This window comes from Eubalaena glacialis, chromosome X, assembly GCF_028564815.1.
Source record: "Eubalaena glacialis isolate mEubGla1 chromosome X, mEubGla1.1.hap2.+ XY, whole genome shotgun sequence".
NCBI classification, from domain to species: domain Eukaryota; kingdom Metazoa; phylum Chordata; class Mammalia; order Artiodactyla; family Balaenidae; genus Eubalaena; species Eubalaena glacialis.
Genome location: NC_083736.1, coordinates 27,564,599 through 27,573,500, shown reverse-complemented (window position 1 = coordinate 27,573,500; position 8,902 = coordinate 27,564,599). Strand labels below are relative to the sequence as shown.

Here is an 8,902-nt window from a genome sequence, read left to right as displayed (position 1 = left end):
GTCTCTTTCATTTATTTATTTATACCCCTCAAATATTTTGGTATTCTTACTGCTCTGGCTACGTATTCCAATCCAGTGGTTTGAGCACAAGGCCATTCTTTTTATCACCTAAGACAAAGTTTGAAGTACTGAGAAAACAGCTGAAATAAAAGACACAGGGTGTGTCTCAGGGCGGGAGGAGTAGAACAGTACGAGCTCTACAGTAATTTAGACCAGGAGTCTAGTCCCAGCCCTGTCATTTACTAGCCTTAGGAATTGTGGCACATTACCAAACTCTAACTCTATGAGCCTCAGGCTCTTCACTGTGAAGTGAGTTTGATAAGACCTGTCTTGTAGGACTGGTGGAATATATGTAATGTATGGAAAGCATCTGTCACTGTGCCTGTCTTGTATTGAGACATTAGGGGATGGCAGTTATTACTACGATTATCTTGACCTCAGATGTTACCATCAATCCAGCTGGGATTTTTTTTTTTTTTTTTTTTTTTTTTTACATCTAAGGGATGTCAGAGAATATGCAGCATTCTAGCCGGAAAAAATCCTCCCAATCAGCCAAAATTCTGCTTTTAACAATGAAAACTAAGTAATATGTTCTCTCCACCCCCTCTTTACCCTCCTTTTTTACTTGTTCTTCTTGAAGTAGAGAGTATCTCACCCTTTTCCATGTAATAATAGCTTCTCTGAGAAACTATAATTGCATGGGCAGAGGCTAGGACTTTTTTGACTAAACATCCCCAGTACAAGCACAGAGACTTCTTAAGAGCAGATGCTCAGTTAATGTTTGTGTAAAATCAGAGTCATGAACAAATCATTTGCTATAATTTATATTCTCAAACATTCTTGAAAACCATAAGCAAATCCAGTATATATCTTTTAAACTTACAAAAGAAAGACTAAATGGAGTAAGGCAAACCAAGAATTGATCAACTTTTACTTTAGCTCTCTATCTGTCTTATCTATCTTATCTCTCCAGCTAGCTACCTAGCTATCTTCTGATCCTATTTTAGCGTGGTGTTCTTTCACCTTTCCAAGGATATTCTTATCCTAAAGTGATGTTATTCTTGTTCTGGACCACAAAAGTGACTTAAGGATTTCCAATTTGTATTTCAAAAAACAAATTTCTTACTCCTAAATCTGACAAACAGCAATAAGTGTGTGATCCATGTCATTCACATAGTCTGAATCTAAATAAACTTTCTGCTGAAAGGAACGCCAATTAAAAATGCAGAAAAAAAGTCAACAAGTTATTTAAGCATATCAGGAACACTGGTTAACAGGCTTTGCCAACCACAAAGTGAAGAATGGGCTTCAGACCTCACTAGGGGTGTGAGGAGAGGCTGGTTGTGGCCCTGGAACGCGCACGGCAGTGGCAGTAGTGCCAGCCCTGGCTGCAGCCCTGGCTCGGGCTCTCTCTCCCTCATCTCTCAAAGCCTCTTCATTGTGGGGTGGGAAGGCAGTGGGGACCACCGTATCATGGATCTTGGCCAGAACATCCAGCACTTTCATCTTGCTGGTTTCGGCGCAGGCCCTCGGGCCCCACAGGAACTCATAGCGTGGCGGATCGCTGTTGGGCACCTGGCGGTACTCCAGGTACCTTTCCTGCACCAAATCTTCTGTGATAAGCTTCCTGGGCTCCCCAAAGATGAAGTGCCTCCTTCCATCATAAACACCCAAAATATTCAGGAATTCCCAGATCTCCTCCTCAGAGGCGCGGTTGCCATTCAAGAAGATCACACCCAGGGGAGGCATCAGAAGCCCATTCTTCGGAAACCGCCTGCCACTGCTCTGACTCCCGTCATCGGTGAGACCTAGCTTGCTGACGAGGGTATAGGAATGACTGTTGGGCTTGACTTCCTTCAATTCTAGGCCAAAGAGCAGCTCCATGCACTCGGAGGCTCTCCTGAGGATCTCAGGGAAGTGCTCCCTATACCTTTTGTTGACAATCTTCAGCTTTTCTCCCTTTGGAATGGGCTCCTTTATCTTATATTTATACAGCATGAACTGCACCAACATCCCTGCCTTCCTGGTTACAAGATCCTTTCCAGGATCACTGGAGGTTGAGGCCTGGGAGGAATTTTTCCTGGCCTTAACCTGGCCCTTGGCACGTACATCAGATCCTGGGCATGAAACCCCTGCAGCACGAGAGCTAGTGGCTGGGGCTCCCTGACGCTCCTGGCGAGTGCCAGCAGCAGCGGAGCTCGGGGGAGTACCCTGAGAAACAGAAGCGGGGGAGGAAGTGGTCTCTTCTACCCCTGCTGTGGTGGCCTGAGCATTAAGACCTTGGGTCTCACCTCTGTTATGGCGGCGTTTCTCACGAGCACGGAGCTTACTCTTCTGACCATGAGGCATGACGGCTGTGGTGAGGGACAGCAGACAGGAGTGTGGGCCAATGACAGGTGACTTGGACACCTGGAGGCTGGAGAATGAGATGACGTGAGCACCTTAAAGTAGGGAGATTCCACCTTGGCTTTATCAAAGGCTGCCTCTGCAAGTTTCCTTGAGGGCACTGCTCTAGGAACCCACAAGGTTCCTGTTTTCCTGGTCAGCCTGTCCTCCCAGAATCCCACAGAGGAACCACAGAGGCCTTAGAGTTTTACTCTGCATCCTATCAGCCCTGCCTTGGATTTACTCAGGTGACAACAGGTGCTGGCAGTGGGGTCCTCTCGGTTCATCTTCAGTATTATCATGTCAGGTCTTGGCAGAGCCTGGGCACCCTCCCCTCTGCTACTCTGAAGCTGACACCTCAAACCTCCCTGCGATCCAGGAGAAGGAAGTGAAGGGGTGCCTCAGTCCACCTCCCTGCCAGGGGACACCAGAGCTGCGAGCTCAGTAGGGTCCTTTCTATCCTGAGTTCGTTGGGATCATCATTCGAGGGCCTCATCTTGGCTCCTTAAAAGCCTTGGCACCACTCTCCATTTGCTGACTGGTGGATGCACCTTCAGACTAAGGACCTCACCTCTCTTAGACTTGATATAAACAAGTGAAGCAGACGCTCAACCTGACAGTCCTTCCCAGAGATTTCTTGGGCTGAAATCCAAGGGTTGGGCTGGACACTTTGAGTCCTCACTCAGGTTCCTCAATTGGGCTCCTGGTAGAGAAGCTCAACTTTTGCCTGAATGGATGCCTGTATGATAGTAAGAACCAACCACCCTGTGTCCCAATAGGAGGAAGTGAAGATGACCGTATCTAACGAAAACGTGGTCTCCCAAGAATGAAAGCTGTTGCAGGCAGGTTGAAGTCCTTGTGGTCCCACACAAGATCCCAATTCAAGGTCTAAATGTGCCTCCAGATAGGGTCTAAGATTTCTCCCTCTGCTGACATGGGACCACTCTCCTCAGAGCAAGACCCTTATTTCCCTGCTAGCCTGTAGTGGGAACTGATGGGCATTTCTGCCTGACATCTATCCTTGAGGTCTCCCAGGGATGATAATAGGGAGGATTCTTTGTGGTCCGAATGCTTTCATGTGGGACATCCCCACAGTCCTCAAGGTTCTCACCATGACACCTGGCATAACCTGAAATCCCCCCTTGCCAACCCGAGGCTGCCCCCTTTGACCTGGTCTCTCACCTCCCTGAGATGTCCTGGGAAGAAGTGAATGCAACTCATGTCAAAATACCCAATTCTCCCAAGCCTGAAAACAGGGCTGGGGCTTTATGCTGCCCCGTTTCTTGTGGGAGGGGCCCCCATCCTCACTCGGTGTCACAACCATGAATCCTGTTGAGGACTAGGTCCCTTTGCTGAATTCGGCTTATTCCATTAGACCAAGGCTCTCAGCTCCCTGAGACCACCTCCAGAGGAGATGAGGGGACACCACAGCCTGCCAGCTCCGCCCGGAGCCTCCTTTCCTGAGTTTGGGAGTCATCAGGTAGCCCTCATTTCCCTTCGTCCCTAGAGGGGTATTTAGGTCACTCAACATCTGTCCACCTTGCTGGGGCCTCCTAGAGCTGAGAGCAGGGGCGCTGCTCAGTGTGGCCCGCTTTGGGGGTCGAGGTCTGCTCACTAGCACTCAGGGCCCTCATCTAGGACTTAGATCTTCTCCATTTGTAGAATCAGCGCTACTCTCATAGACCAAGGCCTTCGGCCCGAGACATCCTAGGCCGAATTCAGCCCCATAGCTCTGCTGGGGCCTCCAACAACCAGATCGCAGGGGCGGGGCGGGAGGCGGGTGGGTCTCCTTTGTTATGGGGGGAGGGGGTCGGGAAGGTCCCTTCAGGCTACATTCAGGTCCTCACCTTAGCTCCGGACGAGTCCTGAAAACCCACTCTCGGACGAACAAACGCCGCGGCTACCGCTCGGGCTCCTCGCTTCCGAAGCGGAAGTTGGGGGGAGCCGCATCCGGCCCTGCGTGGGGTCTCCGAGGGCTGACGGCAGGGGCGGGACTCGGCGGGGCCGCCCACTGTTCAGGGCTCAGCGGTCCCTGCGTCCTGCCGGTGCCGTCTATCGGAGCCTGGGAGCCCTCCCTCTGTGGTCCCGAGTCCTCCAGCCTCCAAACAAAGCCCTCACCTCCCCGAGGCCCTAGTGGCGGGAAGTCAGGGCGCTGAAATTCACAGAGCAAGCCAGTAGGTTAGAAACTCAGATGTTACAGTCTTGAGTCCAAGGTCTGTATAGCAGGGCAGGCATACTGGAAACTCCGGCAGGGTTTCTGTGTTGCAGTCTTTTTTTTTTGGCTACACCGGGTCTTCGCTGTGGCATGCGGGATCTTTAGTTGCGGCATGGGAACTCTTAGTTGCAGCATGCATGTGGGATCTAGTGCCCTGACCAGGGATCGAAGCGGGGCCCCCTGCATTGGGAGCACGGAGTCTTAGCCACTGGACCACCAGGGAAGTCCCTGTCTTGCAGTCTTGAGGCTGAATTCCTTCAGGAAACCTCAGTCCTTGTTCTTGGGGCCCTCAACTGATTGCATGAGGCCCAGTCACACTATGGGTGGTAATCTGCTTTACTCAAAGCCTACAGAGTTAACTATTAATCGCATCTAAAAAATACCTTCACAGTGGACATCTAGACTGATAATTGACTAAACAACTGTGCAGCACAGCCTAGCTAAGATGGCATACAAAATTAAGAGGTGGGAATGATAGGGAGGAATCTAGACTTGGAAATATGATGCTGCCACTAACTGGGACAAAGAATACAGGAAGAGGAGGAATGAGGTTTGGAAAAAAATCATGTGTTTATATACATGAAAACAATGCTTTGATTCTGCAGCATTTCCAATGTATTCCAGTCCTTCTTCCACATATTACTCTCAAGTGAGATCATCACAATCTCTTTTCTCCTCAGATTTATAGAAATTACATTAAGAGGTATCCTTGGATACCAAACAATCCTTAAATCTCACTTAGTCCGAGATGTGGTCAAAGCTGACCACATCCCCAGTTCTTCACTGCTTAGCTATTTACTAATGATGATAAATAAAATCTCTCTCTTTTGAATTACCTCATTTATCCTATACAAATGGGGAATGAAGTATTAAGGCTAATACATTTTTCTGATAACCATGGCTTGTATTTAAACATTAATACTTTTTATTGACCTAATTAATATTAATGGAAATCGTCCTATAGTGCTTTAGGGACTACAGATGTGACAGATTCCCTCTCAGAAGGTTATTATTTCTACATTTTAGTTTTTAAGTGTTAAGGTTATCTATAGGGCCCATATTCTTCCTGTATTAAATGTCAAATAATTCTTCAATGAAAACTCAGCAAAATGCTCTGATAATAAAATAATAGTTAACACATATATAATGCTTCTGAATTCGTGGGCACTGTGCTGAATGCCCTACACTTAATTCTCAAAATAATCTTATAGTTAGGTATTATTATCATCACAATTTTACAGATAAGAAAAGAGGCAGAAAGAGGTTACGGAATTTACCCAAGATTACACAACTAGTAAATGGTAGCGCTGGGATTGGAAGACCAGGTGTCTGCTTCCAGAATCTCATGCTCTTACGTACTACATATTGCCTTTCTAGATGGTGTGAGATAAACATGCTCCAGAACTATGTTGAAACTCAGGAACTATCAGGAATTTATCCTCTGATATAAAATTTCTCTTTATCAATCCACCATCTTGAGAGAGAATAGTCTATAGGTAATCTTTTTGTTTTCATTTTGTAGGAGAAACAGTCATGCGTCATTTCACTCTTCTTTTGTAAATTATTTGCTTATTTTTCCCATTTTAAAGGCTTCCCTAACGTCTGTAATTAGAATTTCCCATGCCTTTTGAAGTTTATTTTTCTTAACCTTAAAAATATTTTTAGGAATAGTATGTGCTCCCTGTGGAAGACAAAGAACATAAAAAGTTAAAATATGAACTGCTAGCCCTTAATGTACTTACTAGTAAACTTCCACTGCCTAATGAAGAGCCACAAAACTCAGCATCCTAAAACAACAACTGTTTGTTCTCACAGATCTACAGGTTGGCTGAGGGGGCTCTACTTCACGCTGTAGCTTAGGACCAGAGGGCTGGCTGGGGCTTTTTCTAATGGTGATGACAGTTTTAAAAACTGAGGTGGGTCTTATAAGTGCTGTCACTGAAACATCTTGCATTCACTTCCATTAAGTTACAAGAGCAAGTCACAGAACAATATGTACACTGTTGCCCCTGTGTGTTAAAAACTCAACGTATTTTTGTAGCGCATCTATGTACAAAGAAGCCTCAAATCAGCTTTCGAATGACACACACCAGACAGTTAATTGTGGTTACTTTTGAAAAGGGGGCTGAATTTTGGAGCAATGTTGTAAGGGGGGAGATTGTGATTTATGTGTGTAAGAAGTTTTTATAAGAAGAATATCTATGCTGTGATTAGCTCTGGCATTAAAATATTTAAATGAGCCTAATAGTAGAAATAGTAGTTGTGTATCACTCGGATGAAGTAACTGCTAACTGAGGCAACAGAGAAAACCTGGTATCTGAATGACTTAACACAACAAAAGTTTGTTTCTTGTGCACATAAAATCTGAGGAAGGTTGGCAGAGGCTCACTGCTAACAGATGACTCCGAGATCCAGGCTGTTTACATCACGTGGCTCAACACGGGCTCTCTATGTTTGCTGCTGAATGGAAGAGAAAGCACAGAGGTGCCATACTGACTCCCTCGTGCCTTGGTCTGGAGGTGACCGTTCCTAATTACAAGTGGACTGGGAATATAGTCTCCCCAGGAACCCAAGGAGAGCAAGACAGCATGTGGATGAGGTTTGCAGTCTCCCATAAAGTGGTATATAGTATGTGCTCAATAAAGAGCAACTATTGCAATTGGTTATGACAACAACCCTCTTAGTTTCTTGGAGGAGTTTCTGAGAAGGCCAAATTTACCTTGAAATTCACCAATTTTTTTCTTGTGCATACTATGTAAGAGATGTTTTCAAATATAGGATTACATCTAATCTCCAAAAGTACCCTGTAAATCTCAGCAGAGAGGGCTTTCAACAGTATCTTTCTGCATTGCCAATTGCAGTAACCTGTGTAATCTCAGTAGGCTGGGAATTTTCTCCTAACTTTTGGTTGCATGGTCAAAATCACAGCCACCCACCACCTGACTGAACATACCTGAACACACGAACAGGTGGCATTAAGCATATTGAAAAAACAGCATCTTCCCTGGGACAGATACAGACTAGAATTACTGGGAGGACGGCGAATTATTTTTCCTTTTTATTCAAAGCTAGCATGTCTGTCAAAGAACCATCTTCCACCTCCACGAAGGACTCCAAGATGGGTTTTTAGGAATTCAGCCTCAGTAGATGTTTGTTTACACAGTGATTTCCTTGGTCCCTCCTCCTTTACCACTTAGGAAGAAGGCTTTGGTTTCTGACCACTTAATTAAGTTCACTCATCAGTGTATGGATTCAATGGCCAGATTCAAAGAAGACATTGCATTAAAATCCTACTGCAGGGGCTTCCCTGGTGGCGCAGTGGTTGAGAGTCTGCCTGCCAATGCAGGGGACACGGGTTCGAGCACTGGTCTGGGAAGATCCCACATGCTGCGGAGCAACTAGGCCCGTGAGCCACAACTACTGAGCCTGCGCGTCTGGAGCCTGTGCTCCGCAACAAGAGAGGCCGCGATGATGAGAGGCCCGCGCACCGCGATGAAGAGTGGCCCCCACTTGCCGCAACTAGAGAAAGCCCTCGCACAGAAACGAAGAGCCAACACAGCCATAAATAAATAGATAAATAAATAAACCCAAAAAAAAAAAAATCCTACTGCAAATATCACGTTGTTTCAAAAAAGGCCTCCCTAGACTTGGGGTTATAAGCCAAGGCCCTGTAGCGTTCATACGAAATCAGAGTCTAGTCACCAGCAGGTTTGAAAACACTGAGAATGTGGTGGAGGCACCCAGTGGGGATGAGGAGGTGTCTAAACGTCACTGTCTGAAGTGAACAGTTACATGGAAAGGGCAGCTGCTGTCACAGGGGTCCACGGTGAGGAACGGGATCTGCAGGGAGTCGGGATGCTCCGAGTCAGGGGAGGGCAGGGGATGTGGGCTGTCTGCTCCTCTGGGAGCTGAGTGCAGCCTCCAGAGGAAGACGCAGAGAAGAGCTGGCCAGCAGGTCAGCTTCCAGTCTGGACACGAGGGCACACTGACTGGGGAAGACCCAGGGGAAGGGCGCTGTAACGCGGGAAAGTGCTGGGACTGGACACACGTGCCGGGACCGGGGCAGTCAGCTCTCAGGGAACCCTGGGGCGAGGGGCAGGAGGATCCTAGGTAAACGAAGCCCACAGACAATCCCCAAATTGTGTCTGATTCTCATTTTCACCTTCCGTCTTTAGGCCTGCTTTTAATATTTTGGCTACAGGTTCCTCTTTCTTATTGCCTGAGAGACATCATGGAGCAGTGAGAAGAGAAATGAATTAAGAGACAGAAGGGCTGCCTCAGGCTGGGAGGAGTGGAACAGTA

The 8,902-nt window shown here is 46.9% G+C and overlaps 1 pseudogene; it reads right to left on the bottom strand.

The window, feature by feature from the left end:
* Positions 1–1,318: 1,318 nt before the first annotated feature.
* On the bottom strand, positions 1,319–2,349 carry LOC133082667 (melanoma-associated antigen B4-like; annotated as a pseudogene).
* Between the last annotated feature and the right edge of the window lie 6,553 nt (positions 2,350–8,902).